Source organism: Marmota flaviventris, chromosome 2 (assembly GCF_047511675.1).
Source record: "Marmota flaviventris isolate mMarFla1 chromosome 2, mMarFla1.hap1, whole genome shotgun sequence".
NCBI classification, from domain to species: Eukaryota; Metazoa; Chordata; class Mammalia; order Rodentia; family Sciuridae; genus Marmota; species Marmota flaviventris.
The window spans coordinates 191,016,099-191,022,766 of NC_092499.1; positions in this window are offsets into that span (position 1 = coordinate 191,016,099).

Consider the following 6,668-nt stretch of genomic DNA (forward strand, 5'->3'; position numbering starts at 1 on the left):
ACACCGCCCACAACCCTCGGTGACAGGAGACAATTATAGCACCTGTCACATGGTCAGCAGAAGACTCTGGCTCTGCCGGGGGAGCCCTTGGCACAGGGGGGCCCACTACCCATCACACCACCCCTGCAGCACCGCCACCACTGGCCACTAACTTGGGGGTTCTTGCTGGGGCTCCCCTGGCTTCTCAGTCGGGGGAAAATTGTGTCCCATGATCCCAGGAAAGGCTGGTAAGGTGAGAATGAGAGAGGGGACCAGTGACGAGGGGCTGGGCCCCTAAGGAAGCGGGAGGCAGGCCTGAGGGCAAGCACGGCACTGAGCAAACCAGATCCGAAGGCCACTGGTAGACCCAGGAGGCCCCTGCTCTTTAGAACTTCAGCTCAGCCCAGTGAAGCGGCTTAGGTCAAGTCTCCCCCGTTATCAGCACCTCTGCAAACTTCCCTGAGCACGTGGACACAGCCAGTTTGGCAGTTGATGTTGGTGGAGACAGAGCCCCTTTATAAAAGCCCTGGCTCTGGCAGGCCCTGTGGGCTGGTGACAGTAGTCTTCCCCCCCGCCCCGCCCCTTGCTCCCCACCCACTAGCTCAAGAGGGTGGGAAAGTAAAGAGTTCCTTTGCCCCCCTCCCTTGTGGAAAGGGGTGACCATATCATGTCACCCTGCTGTGGCCAGTGTGATCCAAGTGGAAGTCTGATGGGGCCCCTGAAGGCTTCCACTCTCCTGCTGAGAGAGAGAGAGAAAGGCTGTTGGTACCAGTCCCTGGGCATTCTTTCTGCCTGGAGATTGGATGGACCTCCGAAGCTGTGACCAACGTTTTGTGATGCTTTGGCAAGATCCAGAGACACTGGTCCTGAAAACACTAAAGCCAGAGGACATTTGGCAATGGCTGGAGATGTTTTTGGTCGTCAGGACTTGGAGAGGGAGTACACCCACCGCCTCAGGGTCAGGGAAGCTGCCAGCACTTGACAATCGAGGAGCTCCCCACCCCTCCCCCACCAACAAAAATTATTTGGCCTCAAATTATAGTAATTCTGAGACTGAGAAACCCTGTGCTGACCCAACACTGACAACCAGACCCTGTTATGTGTTTGGGCCACTGTCAGGCAGGTGTCCCTGGGCACAAGAAGCAGCTTTCCCAAGTGGTGGAGATGCAGCTTGACAGCTGCTACTCAGCAGTCGGCAGGGCCTGGAAGCAGATCTTCCCTCCCCACCTTCCTTGCTCAGGGTCAGGTGGCGTGGTGGGCTGGGAGTCAGCCTAGACTCTAACCTTAGCCCCCCTCAGTCATGACCTTGAGCTGGCTCCCGCTAAAGCTTCAGCTCCTCTGCACGCTGGGGACAACATCGGTGTCTTCTGGGCTGGGCGGGGGAGGTGGAAGGGGCAATCCGCAGGTGTGTGGCCCTGAGTTGGACCCTCCTGGGTGAGGCCTGTAGTGGTGGCTGCCTGGCTTCCACTCTGGAGTTGTCCCTCCTCCCCTGAGGACAGATCCTTGGGCTGTGACAGATGGAAAAAGCAATACAGGTTTCCTTACCTCAAAGCTGGAGACAGGTTGCAGGAGGGGAGTGTGCCGGCCACCTCCACTCAAATGCAGTCCCAGAAGAGTCTCGCGGTAAAACACCAACCCAACAAAGAGGGGGCACCCAGGAGCATGGGGGCTATAAGCCAAAGCTGGGCCACCAGCCCCAACTGCAGAGCGCCTATCACCTGGCAGGGAGGGCAGAGAGCAGGTGGCCTCAGCCCATCCCCTGCACTCACCATACTGCAGGTGAGGACCTCTCTGGGCCTCGGTTCCCTCAGCTCAAGGTGGGCGTAATGACAGTAACCTCTTCGCAGGGCTTTGGGAGCTGGAATGAGTCGCTACCCAGCTAACGCCAGCCTGCCCACCCCCAGCAGGCCTCCTGCACACTGGCACCTGCCCACCTGGCTCCAGCCCTTGCTCCCTCTCACCCCAGGCTGGGGGCAGAGTCACCTCCACCCAGCACTCCAGTCCAACCTCACCTGCCCATGCCTCCTCCCAGGAGACTCCCAGAGTTCCCCTGGGCCAGGGAGCTCTTGGCAGCCTGCTGAGACCTGAGAGCCCTTCTCAGAACCATGGCTTTGACACTTGAAAATGTCCCACTTTGCAAAGGAAACGGTCGCAGCCAAGCAGCGCTGTTAAAAGCTGCGGCAGGCACGCGGTGCAGGAGAGCCCCTCTCTGTGTGTTAGGGACAAGAGGAGCGGTGCTGGGTGGCCCGCAGACTGGAAGTGTAGTGGAGCAGACACTGTCAGCGACAGTGACAGCTACCTGTGGCACAGACCCTCTGTGACTTCTTGTGGCATCCGAGACCAAGGTGCCACCAAGCGCTGGGCTGTTACCTGTGCTCACAGTGGTCCTCTTTCACTTGGGCTCCAACGGGTGAAGACAAGATTTGTCCATGGAGTTCAGAGACCTGAGGGCAGCGCTGGCCTCTGTGGGTCCAGGAAAGGGCTCCTTTGCATCAGCCCCCTGTGACTGTGGTAACACGCATTCTCTTACCCTGTGGGCCAGAGTGGCTGGGTCTCGGTGGGCACTGGCAGGAAGCTCTCAGCAGAGCCCACAGTTTCCCGGCCTCTCCAGCATCCGGATGCCCTCGCAGCCCGGGCTGTGCCCTCCATCCTGCAGCCAGCCACAGCCAGCGGAGCTTCCTGGAGCTGTGCCACTCCAGGGCCTCCTTCTGCCTCCGTCTTCCACCGCCAGGACCTGGGGATTCCACTGGCCACCGGGTAACCCAGGACACTCTGGTCTCCCATTCTCCAGGCCCAGAACACAGATGCCATCTGCCAGGTCCCTTTGGTCCTGCGAGGGACCTCTCTGGATGGGGCTGTGCTGCACCCCCCTTTCTTTCTCACTTGTCCTGCAGCTTTGGGGTTTTTCACTCCCTGGCGCTATGGGGTGCCCAAGTCACACAGGCTGACATTTCCTATTTCCCAGCAGACCAAAGGAGCAGAGAGACCCACTGTTTCATAGAACTGGACCTGCTGAGGTCAGTTCCTCTGGCCATTCACTGAACCCCTCTGTCAGGGAGGGTCTGCAGCAGCCGCCTCCCTCCAGCTTGCCTCCCTCTGCCCACTTGCCTGCCACTCCCCAGAGGCCCCAGCTTTCCAGGGGTTCCACCCCCCGACCACCACCAAGTGACCACAAGGGAACCCTGAACAATGAAGGCCGCCTGTGTCACTGTGTTGCTGGTGCCCAGGGATGGGTTTCCCTCTCGGGCACCTAGCACTTGTGGCTCTGCCTGCTCTGCTTCCAGCAGGAGATGCTGCCCTAGAGACACTTCGGGAAGCTCACCCAGGCACCGGGCTCTTGGCAGCCACCTGCCCCACCCTGTGGCCCTGGATGCTGGAGCCAAGAGCCCAGGGAAATAGCAGGACCCGAATAAACAATTCCAGATGGGACGAGGTAATCCTTCAGTCACTCTGCTGGCCAAGACATGTCCCCACGTGGACACCAGAAAGGCCGAGGACTTGCCAGGAGAGCACCTCCCTAATCATGGCTCTGAGTGGAGTGTCCGTGGCACCCACACACCCTATGGAGCACTGAGGCCCAAATCCACAGTGGGCCACACTTGCTGGTGGGGCAAAAGGCCTGTCTCCCCTCCAGGGTACCCTCAAGGCCACACCCCTGCTGTCAAATACTGCTGGCACCTAATCAGCTCTGACTGCAAAGACAGACACCAACCCAAGTGGGAGGCTGAATCCTGGCCTCCAAAGAGGTCCTTACCTCTGGACTGTGAATGTTTCGCCTGTGGCAACAGGGCCTGCAGAGACGTGCTGACGTTGAAGATCTGGAGATGGTGCCCTGGATTACCCAGGAGGCCCAGGAGGAAGGAGAGACATGACCAAGAGGCAAGAGGCTTAAGCAGCGTGGACTCACGCTCAGCAGGCAGCATCCACAAAGACCCATAGGAAGTGGGACACGGACTCTCCTGAGGTCTCTGAAGGAACGTCCTGCTGGCACCTTGCATTTAACCCTGTAGGACTCGGGTGGGACCTCTGGCCCCCAGAACTACAGAATACAGCTCTGCTCCTTGGGCCCAGGGGCAAAGAGAGTCTACAGTCGAACAAGAGAGTGGGGAAAGCTGCCCTCCCTTTGGATAGGGAAATAACTCATGGGTCCCTTGTCCACAGAGTCTATCCCATGCCCCAGGATCTTTCCCAAGAAGGATGGGCAGTGGGGATAGATGTGCCTGCAGAGGACAGGGCTGTGTCAGGCAGAGACCCTAGAGGCCTCGCCCGATGCTACTTCCCCCGGCCGTGCACCTGGACACTTTGGTTTCTGTGAGGAGACATTTCTTGCTAAGAAAACCAAGTGCTACAAAGAGCCAGGATCTCTCCAGCTGAGACCAGTTGCCAGGAAGTCAAGTGAGTGGTCACCCTAAGATGACCAGCCCCCGCTGGGCTGTACACAGGGAGAGGAGCAGGGGTCTCTCCTGGAGGCTACACACTTGAGTTTTCAGCCTTTACAGGTCGCAGGTGGTGGGCAGGGGGAGCCCGTCGCCAGCAGGTGCTAGTCATTGCTTCAGTGTGGCCACAGCTAATGCTGAGTCCTCGGTGAGAGCCGAGGCAGAGGCGGCAGAGCTTGTCCTCCAGGGTGATGAGGCCTGCTGCGATTGGCCCTGCAGAGACGCAGGGATGAGGTCTGCTCAGGTGGAGACACCATGGCGCACGGCTGCAGGGTAAAGGCCCCGGGAGACCAGGCCTCAGCTCAGCTGCTGTGACAAGCACCGCGGACCCCTGGCAATACAGCAGTTTGCTTCTTTTCAATTCTGGAAGCGGGAGGCCTAGCCCAGGGGGTGGCAAGGCCACTCCTCCAGCCTCTCCCGGGCATGTGGGCGGCCGCCTTCTCCTGGCGTCTTCAGGTGGCTCCTCCTCGTCCTCTACATTTCCTCTTCGTAGAAGGACACCAGACCTGTTGGATGAGGGCCTTGCTAGTGACCCTGTTTAACTTAGTTACCTATTTGAAGGCTGTTATCCAAAATCTGGGTTGCTCTAGGTTAGGACTTCGACCTGTGGATTTGAGGCAGGAGCCACAACCCAGTGCATCCCGGATAGAATGTGGCTTGTTGGCAAGTGTCAGTGGTTAGACAGAACCCTCTGCCCTGGTCATAGTGGCCCTACAGAAGAAGCCCAGGGACCAGTTTACATGAAGTCCCAAGACCTGAGGGACCGGAGGCCCCAGACTCTGCAGGAGGCGCCACACTTCAGGGATTCTCTCTGCACCTGTCTTCAAGGTCAGCCCTGGAGCCAGAAAGATCCTGGAGAGATAGAGATGATGGGAAGCTCCGTGGAGATGCCCAAGGCCAGGAGGGGGCTGGTTCTACCCAGAGTTTAGTCTCCTCGGTGAAGGTGGCCACAGCGGGGAAGCTGGTCTGGAGAGCTGGGGTCAGTCCCTGCTGGCCCCATTAGCTAGGTAAGTTTGAGTGAGGACCACGGCGCTGTCCAATGGGCCCTCGGGCTGCACGGTAGTGATGGGACTCCTGGAGAGTCAACCACAGCCCGTGTGTGTTAAATATTTTGACCCCAAGTGTTTTTTTTCAGTACTGGGGATTGAACTCAGGGGCACTCGGCTGTGGTTCTGCCAGGGCAGGAAATGAAGATACGGAATGAGCGTGGCACGATGTCCTGTGGATGCCGCTGGTGACTGCTTTCTACCTCCTTGCCGGGCTGCCTCCCTGTCCCACCCCAGGAGGGACAAGGGTAGAGCAAGCACAGGCTGCCAACCCTTCAGAAGCAGGTCTGCTGCTGAGCCAGCGTGCCCCGGGGTTTCTGGCTTTGAGAACAGCCCTCATCTTAAAGAATGTTCCTCATGTCCTGGGACGCAGACCGTGGTGACAGCTTCATGGGTGCATGTTCACCTCCCAACTCATCCAATGGTGTACTTCAAACAAATATAGCTCTTTGTAGGCCAATCATCCCTTAATAACATGGTTATCAGCCAGGTGTTGTGGCACACGCCTATAATCCCAGCAGCTTGGGAGGCTGAGGCAGGAGGATCATGGGTTCAAAGCCAGCCTCAGCAAAAGTGAGGTGCGCTAAGCATCTCAGTGAGACTCTGTTTCTAAATACAAAATAGGGCTGGAGATATGGCTCAGTGGCCGAGCGCCCCTGAGTTCAATCCTCGGTACCAGCTGGGGGTGGGGTGGGGTAGGGTGGGGTTGGGGGCGGGGACATGGTGTCAAAATATTCACACGCACCACGCACGGCTATGGTTGACTCTCCATGTCTGCCTGTAGTGACCTCATGTCACAGGAGCTGCAGCCACAAGGTCCCTGCCTTCTCCCATCTCCATGTGGTACATGAAACCTAGAAACAGCTGACCACAGCTGGCAGAAGTTCCCAGGGTGAAACAGTCACTCTCTGGGTGTTGAGCCAGCGCCTCACAGGAAACAAACGGAAGCTTGTGCCAACACGGCTGTCCCTGTGCCCTGGAGCCACAGCCAGAGCGAGGATGTTAGGGTACACACAGACTCGACCTCAACCCCGAGTCCAACAGCCCTGCAGTCGTGACAATGGAGCACACAAGCCTTCTGGAGTCCTGACATCCAGCACATCTGAGGACGCCTGTGGCTTAGAGGACACTGCGCTTCACCAAGAGTTCCCTGTAGTCAGCGACGGTTAAGAAGTCGACACAGGAGCAAATTCACTGACTCTGCCAA